Here is an 11262-nt window from a genome sequence, read left to right on the forward strand (position 1 = left end):
AAAAAAGATTTAAAGGAGTAATAACTGTAATAAATTAAGAATATAATTTGTAGTCCTTTTTGGGATCCTAATTAGACCAAAGCATCTCTAAAAAGACATACTTGGACAATTGAGGGAATTGATTTTGGAGTGAGTATTGAATGATCCAAAGCACTAAAATGAATTTGCTTACCTGTGGCAATGGCATCAAAGTTGTGTCAGGCACCTCTGTGTCCTGGATCCAGTTCCTCTGTCCAGCATTGATGCCAGCGATTGCTGTTGTATCCAGAGTTGTTCAGGTAAAACCTAAAGGCACCCCCCGCCCCCACCAACTGTACCACTGGTATCTCACTTTCTGTCTGGGCTCTCAATTGTCTCCTGTAGGACACCTGTGGGATGTGGGACTTTTTCAGCCATTCTGTATCATTCTGAAGCATCCCACTGCAAACTTGGAGAATAAGAGAGCTCAGTCCCATGTCATGAAGCATCCTTGACCACAATGTGGGAACCAGTGGATAATACCGTCCATTTGGGTCATTCAATACACAGTTTGAATCAAATTCTGTAGCTCCACAGAAGATTCTCAACAAAATCAAGCCCCAGTGACCACAGAGCCAACCCTCTGATAATGCATCCTTGGCTGGATTTTCTCTCCTTCCCTGTTTTGCTCTTCACAGCCCCATTCTTCCTTGGGGTCACTTTCCAAAATATACATGCACACAATCCCTTGTTTCAGGCTCTGCATTGGGGGGAACCCAGCCTGAGGCTCTAGTTATAAAAGAAACTGATTAAGACTTGCATATTGAAGTATGTAGAGATGAAATGATGTGGTGCCTGGGTTTTGCTTTAAATATTTCACCAAATAGAAGAAGAAAGAGGTAAATAAAGCAAATGTAATAAAATTATGATGACTGTTGCATCTGAGTGCTGAGATATGGGAGAATATTCTTGAGTATTTTAAAATTTGTTCTAACAAAAATTTAAAAAGTTAAAATTATTACAAGGGCTGTGAGGTAGAAGAACATAGTGTTTCGAGAGTATATACAGATTGTACACTGAAAGTGCAGATTGGAAGGTGCAAAAAGGCTTTTCTGATGAAGTAGCTTTTAAGCTGTGGTTTAAAAAACACAAGAGGAGTCTTCAGATTCTTTCTCCCAAGGCACTTATAGCATCTTGGTGAATCTGATCACTGTTTCAGGATCCCTTCTGGAATCTCAGCACACAAAATCTGTTACCCATGTAACTTGTAGAGAACGCCTTTCTTTTTACACTTACTTTTGCCAAATAGTCCATTTTCCCTGTAAATGGTAAATCTTTTTGTGTGAAATACCAGGTGGGGCAAAAGTAGATTTGCAGTTGTGAGTATGCAAAACACAGTTTATTCTTGTATTATTATTTATTAATTATTATATTATTTTATAGGAACAATTGTAAACCTACTTCTGCTGTACCTTTTATATTTATTCACTTGTAGCCACCTACCGTGTCTCCAAGTGACTCTGAAACATGATTCTTTTCTTTGTTGGGAATGGTAGGGAAGAAATAGGAGCACTATCCTGGGGGTCCAATGTGGAATGAACTGCCTGGTGAACTGAACAGAATAACTGCTTTCATCGGGTATTGGGGAAACCATATTGCTTAGATCTGTTTAATGTCAATGAATTGATGCCAGGTACTCTGTGCTGTCATTTTTGTGCCATAAGTAGGCTGTGGGGAGAAGCATTTTCCTGTTAGAACACATTCATCCTATACTTTCAACAGCTGTGTCACTGACCAGGTTAGGAGAATGCATTTTACCTATAATTTCAGCAAATAAACAACCAACTCATTCTTTTTTAATTTGCTTTGCTTTATAGTGCCACTTCTACAGTTGATTCCTCCACTGATATTAACTTTTAATTCCCAGTGCTTACTGATATATATCAATACTGTTAGGTGATAGCACCTTGCACATTTAACTCACTTTATGTATCTCAAAAGCACTTTTATAACTATATCAATTTAGACCTCATCACAGCCTTAGGATGTTTCCTCTCTTCTTTTCCTTTCCTTTCCTTTTTTTTTTTACTTTTATTTTCTCTTTCTTCTTTCTCTTTGATTCTATCTCCTGTCGCCCTTACCTCCCCTCCCCTTTTTTCTTTTCATCCTATTGTTTCTTATCCCTTCTCTCTTTTCTTTTCTTCCCTTTCTTACTTTTTTTAATTGAAGATTAGTTTGCATATTTAATAGCTTGAGTTCAATGCCCAGTTTAATAATTTCCTATCTGTGTACCTTATTTAAGTTAATTAAGCTCTAAACTTAAATTTTCCCATTTATAAACTGGGCATAATAATAGTACACATTAGCAATGAGGTAAATACTTATATGTGTATCAGGCTCAGTCTCTGACAGATGGAAGATAATCAAAACTATTTTCTATTATTGTTATTACTTATTACTCTTTTTAGGTGCAGCAGTCACTATGACCAATGTGATTATCAAATGCATGGAGTTTATGATGGAACTATTGAGAAAACTGAGGTATGCAGCTAGGAATTGACAGAGCCAGGGTTTAAGGTCAGACCCGATTGTTTTCAGGGTTAAGAGTTTTCCTCATTACTTAGCTTAATGTTTTAGATCGAATTATAAACTGGTGGGGATCCTTTGTGTTCTTAGGAAGGAGTTCTAGAATTCCTGATAATTGTATGTTATTATAACTTATATATGAAGTTGAAGAAACTTCTAATTACCTGTGCTCAACCAACTTAAAAGGAGTCTGGAGGGTTTGCTGGAAATAAACAATAAAAATTGATTCAATGGTCTTACGGTTTGCAAAACTACAACTAAGTGTTCTGAAGAAGAGAGTAAAATACGAGTTTTTACAGTAATAAGTACATTCTTGAGAAGAATAAGTCCTAAATTCTTAGTAGTGTCTTGATTGGTCCAAGATGGTAATCCTCTAGATAAGCAGAGGTCTGAATAATTGATGTTAGGAAGCCTGTATACATGGGCAGTCTTTTCTTGGTCTTTCAGAGAGTAACCAGAGGATTGTGTGGAGGTCTGGTGTATATCTAGGCATTGATGCAGCACTAGGAAGGTCAAAAGTTTAATTTCCCAGGATAACTCAAACAAAAATAGAATTGTTTCCTCATACCTACTTTATTTTAGTAATTTAGCAGCTTCATCATAGTGACTCCATTTTATTTCTTTTCTCTATTCCTGACCTGATATGGAGAACTTGTTACTATATAGGTCATGTTCTTGCCTTCCAGGAGTTTGGTTCCTAAGAAAGAATAATTAAGTTGTATTTTGATAATTAAATATAATTCTATACTTGTCTTAGGTACCTGCTATTTTTTGAAAAACCTACTCAAAATAATGTTTTTCCAAGATTATTTAACACAAGATATTTGGAGAAAAAATCCATAATTTCACCTGATTTATTCTTGCCTGAATGGATTGGTGAATTTCTCTTGTCTTCAAAAGGAAAAATGAATGGGACAATTAAAAATCATACAATTTCCTGATGATTTCTTGAATAATGGCAACCATTTAGCATGATTCATAACTCAAATTTGGTTTTGTTTCATAGCTGCACTTCCACTTGCTGCTTTGCATTATACCTCTGGGTTATGGGGTATATGGCTCTGTGAAATAATAGAAAAAATATATACAGGGTGGGATAAAAGTAGGTATACTATTGTTTATATGGAAAATGATACAATAATTACTAAATAATACCAGAATAAACTCTGAGTTTTAAGTACTCAAACTGTAAACCTACCTTTGCCACATTCTGTATATTGGCATCTGTCCTGAGTTCCTGGCACAGACCTCCTAAATTCCTTGGAATATCCTGAATGATAGGAATGTCTTTTGTTCCAGTGAGGTGATAGCTTCAGGATGGGGGCTTCCAAAAAGAAACAATGCATGATGAAAACTTCAAAGTGTCAGCCTCACTCCCATCTTCTGGGAAAGGGAGAGGGGCTGGAAATTGGGGCAATCATGGCTACATGATGAAACCTCCATACAAATCCCAATAGTAGAGTATTCAAAGAACTTCCAGGTTGGTGAACATATCCACATGCTGGAGGGTGACACAGCTAATCTCTATGGGGATGGATGCTCCTGGGCTCAGGACCCATCTGGATCTCCCTTTATGCATCTGTTCATGTGGTTGTCCATCTGTATCCTTTATCATATTTCTTGTTTTATGAAAAACCAGTAACTGTAAGTACTTCCCTGAGTTCTGTAAGTTCTAACAAATGATCAAACTCAAGAAGGGATCATGGGAACCTCCTATTCACAGTCAGTCGGTCAGAAGTGTGGGTGACAACCTAGAACTTAAGACCAGCATCTGAAGTGGGTGGCAGTCTTGTGAGACTGGACCCTTAACTTGTGGGGTCTGCACTAATATCAGTTTAGTATCAGAATTCAGTTGAAATAGGATACCCAGCTCATGTCACAGAGAATTGTTTAGTGAGGGGAAACTCTCACACACCTGGTGTCAGAAGTGTTGTGAGTTTGAGTAGAAGAGAGTCATCCGTAGCATTTTTCCATGGCCATGTTAACACTGGTTGCACTATACAAATGGAGATTCATACATACTAGTCAGTATTTACTTAAAATTTTTTGCCCACATCTAGTGTAACATAGCAATTAAGAATGGGAAGATTAGAGCTATGAAGACCCATTCCTTATGCTTAACTGGCTATGAGATCTTTCTAAGCCTCTCTTTAACATCTACAAAATAAAAAATGGAAATGACTTTATGGTGTTATTATGAGAAAATTCACACAAAACATTTTTGATAGGGTTTCGTATATATGAAGAAATCATTATTATTCATTTGTTTCTTAAATGGGTTTTGAATACCTAGTATGTACCGCTCATGGACTAAGTGCTGGAGATGCAAAGGTGAACCCTGTTTAATTTAACCTCAAGGATTTTGAAACCAGAAAAGGCACCAGAGCTTGTGCCACCTGTCACTTGCTAAACCCAATAAGCAGAGACAGGGATTGAATCTCTATCAGCTATTGGTGCTTTATTCAGATGGAGGAAGATCTGAGAAGATGGTGGGTTCGAGTCCTAAAAAAACCATTTTACATTTTCTTTCCAGGCCAACATTTTTATAGCAGGAAATAAACAAGGTGAGGTGAAGGGTTTTGAAATTCAGGGAGAATTTGGTGAGAGAAACTGCAGTGTTCTTGTTCTGGGCAGTTAGTTGTTCCCAGGGGTGGGTTGTCATCTGTCTCTCCCTGGAACACAAAGGCCTGGATGCCTCCACTTGTCCCCAGGTGGTAATCTTTAGCAGTGCCCCAGGAGGTCGGCTGTCTTTCCCAGGAGCCAGGATGGGCCTTATCTGTAGTTTCTGAAATAAAAGCTTTAACATATGTATTACTTACTAGGCCTATAACTATTTCCCTTAAACTAGAATTTTCCAACTCTTGAGTCCCCTGCAACTTCACAAAATATTGTAAAAATATTTTTAAATAGCAAGGCAAAATTATGGTAACAAATGATTTAATGCTCAACGTCTCCTAATCCATGCAGTTGCAGTGATATATGACAATTGTATAAGTCTGACAAGGCACTTAATTTGGCCCCATATGTAACTGACTTATTTCAAGTCTGACAGTTTCCTTTCCTGTTCCAAGTCTGATGCTTCCATTCATTTTAGAGAATTATCTTTTCAAAGCAACACTCTGCAAAAACTGTATATTAGAACATTATCAAATAAGCTAATGCAATTAGAACAAAACGTTGCTGATGTGATCAATTCCCAAACCTCTAGCCTTTGAATATAACACAGAATAATTTATTGTTGAACTCCACTGATTTTTTAAATTAGATTTTATGCTATTTTAGCTGTGTAGAAAATTACAGAGCCTCAAGGCACTAAGCAAATATAAGCAACTAAAAAAGAACAAGGATGTAGACCGACATTCTTACCAAAGTGTGATCAAATTTGAAATTTCATGCAAACTGGGCAGTCACAAATTGTTATGCTACCACGTAATATCAAATCGATACCGGCCACAAACTGGGTTTGTTAATAATTACAACCACTTACTGCTGTGTGGAGATTAAACAGGGAAGGGAAAATGGTCATAAAACAGAGACTTGGAGGGGGCATATGCCAGCTTTACTAAAAAAGTTTGAGTTGAGAAATTTTGGTTTAAGGTAAATAGTTATAAGCCTAGCAAGTAATATATATGTTAAAGCTTTTGTTTCAGAAACTACAGATAGATAAGACCCATCCTGGCTCAGGGGAAAGTAGTTGACCTTCTGGGGCACTGCTAAAGATTACCACCTGGGGACAAGTGGAAGCATCCAGGCCTTTGTGTCCCAGGGAGCAGCAGAGGACCACAGCCCCTGGGAGCAGCTAACTGCCCAGAACAAGAATGTTGCAGTTTCTTTTGCCTAATCCTCCCTGAACTTCAAAACCCCTCACCACACCACTGTTTATTCCTTGCTATAAAAACCTTGGCCTGGAAAGAAAATGTGAAATAGTTCTTTTGGGTGTGAACCCACATCTTCTCAGATCACTGGCCAGCTGTATAAAACACCCATAAAGATTCAATCCCTGTCATTGCTTATTGGGTTTGGTAGTGATGCCCGTGGTGTCTTTTGTGGTTTCAAAACCACATGGTTTTAGTTTCTTTATTTGAAAGAGAGACTACTGGGATATTCTCCTGTACCTTGGATTTAAAAATCAAAACCAAAATGTCTTGATTAATCTGTGTTGATGCCTCAGTTTCTTTTTAGTGAAAACAAAAAGATCGGTACAACCATTATGGAAAACGGAATGGAATTTTCTCAGAAAAGTAAAAATGGACCTGCCTTTTGACCCAGCAATTCCACTGCTAGGGTTATGTCCTAGGAACCCTGAAACACCAATCCAAAAGAACCTATGCACCCCAATGTTCTTAGCAGTGCAATTTACAATAGCCAAGTGCTGGAAGCAATCTACATGCCCATCAGTAAATGAATGGATCCAAAATCTATGGTACATTTACACAATGGAATTCTACACAGCAGAAATAAAGAAGGAGCTCCTACCCTTTGTAACAGCATGGATGGAACTGGAAAGCATTATGCTAAGTGAAAGAAGCCAGGCAGTGAAAGACAAATACCATATGATCTCACCTTTAACAGGAACCTAAACAACAAAACAAACAAACAAGCAAAATATAACCAAAGACACTTAAATAGGGAACAGGTTGACAGTGACTAGAGGGGAGAGGGGAGGGAATTTCAGGGGAAAAGGGAAAGGGTTTGCAGGAAAAAGTATAAAAGACACATGGACAAAAACAAGGAAGGGTGGATATGGAAGGGAGGTGGGGAGGGTTGGAGGGGGTGGGCTGGGGTGGGAGTAAAAGGCAGAAAACTGTACTTGAACAACAATTACAATAAGAAAGGAAAAAAAATTGTACTGGTAATTCACTAGAGTCCTTTAAACTGGTGTATAACTCCTGAATACCAGTTGCTTTGCTTGTAATAAGCAAAGTAACTGTTAATGGATAGTAATATTGATGATAGCAGAACCAGCTCATTCAGGGAAGTCAAATTGTAATATGGATTTCTTTATGATCATAGAATTAGAATAGGGACATGGAATCTTTTTGTCAATCTTTCTTGCATACTTGAAGGCTGTTGACTTCATTTTTACTTTGGTTGGATACTTGCCTACAAATTCTTATTTTCTATACCAACTCCATTTTGACTGATATGCATCTTTTTTTATATGCTCACAACTTCACTTTGGTTATGATAGGGTTTATAGGTCTAAAAGAATTTGTTTCTTTTCTGTGACATTGTTTATCTCAGCTTGATCTCCTCTAAGTAAATCTGATATTGAGACTTCCCAGTATAATCTATATTCCTTATTTCCGAATACTCCTGCCTTGTCTTAGTTAAACTCCACTTACTGACAACAGCAGGTGTTGCTTAGAAAATAAAGACAACATTCATACATTTAATATTTTTGATACCCTGTTTCTGTGTAAATGTAACAAATTCCTACTGGTCCTGCAAAAACACTTGCCAATTATAAAATCATTCATTTGTGAATTTGTTTGAAGTTTCTTTATTTTTTCCCTTTTGCAGCTTATTCTCATAAAAAAGTTTAAATGAAATGCAATGAGATATTTGAAAATGTATTCATATGATAAATTAAAGTTATTCACAGAAGTGATTTATTGCAATAAGGCTTAAAGATCAAAAGCCATATGATACTGGGAATTCCTTGTGTTCACAGATAAACAGGAATAAGTGCCTTTTCCTCCAGTTTGTTTGAGCCTTCTTGAGCCTCCTTGAGCTTCCCACCATTATCTTGGTTTCTGAAATCTTTTCCTCTGTCTTAGGTGAATTGATCCATATTTATCTATTATCCAGCCAGTGTACATTTTCAGGGTCTTTTTTCCAGCTGTCCCCATTATGCTACTTCTTTTTTCTGGCTCCATAGGGTGGTTTGCTTTTCACTGACCATATCTTTCTGTGATCACACTTTGTTGCTTAATATTCATTCTCTCTTTGCTTTTTGTCTTTTTGTTTGTTTGTTTGTTTTTGCTATGTGATGAAGTTCTACCCATGGTCTATAACCCATTGCTAATATTCCCTCCTCAATGAGGTCTGGTTGTATTCCAAAAATTACTCTTGCCTTTGCTGTTTACACTGTCTTACAGTTTTTCATCTGATTGTGTCTGTCCAGCTGGACAATGAACTTCATGAGAGACAGGACTACATCTCAATCATTTTTTTAACCTCCAGAGCTCAGTACAGTTTCAGCACATAATAGGTACTTCACAGATGTTTATTGCATGCAGGGCTTCTTTCTGTGGTGATCAGCACCCTGCACAAAGATAACTACCTAAGAGGCAGTGCACTATGATTCAGCCTGCAGTCTGTGTACCCTGGCTTTGGCAGGTGGCAGCCTTAACAGAGGGGAATCTATCTGGTAATTTATCTATCAGAGCCCCTTCTGGTAACTTCTATTGGTGCATATAGTATATGCAGACTTGGTTGGATAGATGGGTAAACAAACAACTGATCAAAGTTTTCCACAATCTCCTAAAGCTATTAAAAAACAAAAGAGAAGCCAAAGAAGCTTTTTCACTAGACTAGAACCACCTAGCCTAGTTACCAAACTGACCAGATCAACAGGTGGTTGCTTATTTCCTTATTTCAGTCAATCTCTGAGTAGCTTTGTGAAGGATAAATCCTGACATCTGTATCTTAGATTGTGCTGCTTCATGGGCAGTGGCATCTGAATGGTCTTATTTTGAATGTAAGCATTTCTTATGAGGACTTTGTGTGTGCGTTCTGTCATCACTTTCCCTCCTACAAATTAATGGTAACTTGGAAACATTCTGAAGGAATGCTGAAGTGTGTCAATAAAGATTCTGTCAGCTATTATGTAAGTGTCTGTGTGCTTAGTGAGAGAGGATGGCCATATGGTTTAGTTATATGAGTCATTACAAATAGACAGGTAAATAAATAAATACATAAATAAATTCTAGGTAAAAAGCAGGTTGTTTAGGTGATTTAAAATAAATATTTTAGATCTCTCCTCCCTCTGCCCAAGATGCTGAAGGGAAGGAAGACCAAGGGAGGAGGGTCATGCCGGCCCCTGTCATCATGATGAAGCAAGAGGCCAAGAAGTTAGTGAACCCCTGTTGTAGGAGAGGTCCAAGTATTTTGGCATCAGACAGGACATCCAGCCCAAAATGGACTCTCACCCGCTTTGTCAAATAGCCCTGCTACATCTGGCTGCAGAGGCAAAAGGCCATTTTCTGTAGGTGTCTGAAAGTGCTTCCTGCCATTAACCAGTTCACCCAGGCCTTGGACCACCAAATAGCTACACAGTTGTTCAAACTGGCCCATAAGTACTGACCAGAGACAAAGCAAGGGAAGAAGGAGAGGTTGCTGACCTGGGCTGAGAAAAAAGCTGTCCGCAAAGGGGATGTCCCTGCCAAGAAGCCACCTGTCCTTCTAGTAGGGGCTAACATTGTCATTACCCTGGTGGAGAATAGAAGCCCTAGCTGGTAGTGATGGCACAAAATATGGATCATATCAAGCTGGTTGTCTTCCTGCCCACCCTGTACTGAATGACAGGGGTTCCTTACTGCATCATCAAGGAGAAGGCCAGGCTGGGGCTTCTAGTCCATAGGAAAACCTGCACCACCATCACTTTTACACAGGTTAACTCAGAAGACAAAAGAGCTCTGGCTAAGCTGGTAGAAGCTATCCAGACCAATTACAGCAACGGATATGATGAGATCCAACACCAATGGAGAGACAATGTCCTGGGTCCAAAGTTAGTGGCTCGAATTGCCAAGCTAAGAAAGGCCAAGGCTAAGGAACTGACTACCAAGTTGGGCTAAGTGTACACTGTGGAGTTTTCTGTACATAAAAGTAATAGAAATTCTCCTTTGACCAAAAGTAAATAAATAAATACATACATAAATATTTCAGTTCCAGTATACTAAAATGCTAAATTTTAGATTGTAACACCCCATCACATATTATATAGGAGGACCAGAGGGAATGTTGGCTATGATCTCATGCCTTCATTTACTCAAAAATATTTATATTTCTTCAGTGCTTAATGTAATGCTCAACATGTATGTAGTATATACTTGATGAATATGACTTGAGTTGAATTTATTCATCTGTGCATTCTTACATTAATATTTCTGGGACAGCCACATCAGGCAGGACACTGTTAAGTCCAAGGGATATATAAGCTGGTGATCAGTGCAAGTAGTCTCTGCCCTCAGGATTCTCAAAATAACTCTTCTATTTAATAGTTTCCCTTATGAATAAGGGTAGACCCTGCTTTTAAATATTATAGTGAATTAGTGTTTTTCCAATCTTGGCTGTACTTTGAAAGCATACACGATGCTTTAACTTCCTCATGCCTGGGCCCTAACCAAAACTAATTCAATCATAATCAGTGAGAGTGGCATCAGGACACAGCTGCTCTTCAAAGCTCCTTAGGAGATTGTGAGGCACAACCAAGACCATGAATACTAAATGATTCCCCACCCTTTTGATATGTCACTATTGTGGGATGAAGTGTGTCCCCAACCACCCATCCACCAAATTAATATGTTGACATCCTAATTGTCAGTACCTTAGAATGTGACCTTACTTAGAGAGAGTCTTCATAGATTTAATAGAGTTAAAACAAGATCATCACGATGGGCTATAATCCAATATGACTGGTGTTTTATAAAAAGGAGGGAATTGGACTTCTAGTTAAGATGGAAGTGTAGGTAGATATGCTTTGCCTCCTCACAT

The 11262-nt window shown here is 38.1% G+C and overlaps 1 pseudogene; it reads left to right on the top strand.

The window, feature by feature from the left end:
* Positions 1 to 2326: 2326 nt before the first annotated feature.
* Positions 2327 to 10343, top strand: LOC123814342 (annotated as a pseudogene).
* Positions 10344 to 11262: the final 919 nt, after the last annotated feature.

Source organism: Phyllostomus hastatus, unplaced genomic scaffold (assembly GCF_019186645.2).
Source record: "Phyllostomus hastatus isolate PE091 unplaced genomic scaffold, TTU_PhHast_1.1 phas_contig_16, whole genome shotgun sequence".
NCBI lineage: Eukaryota > Metazoa > Chordata > Mammalia > Chiroptera > Phyllostomidae > Phyllostomus > Phyllostomus hastatus.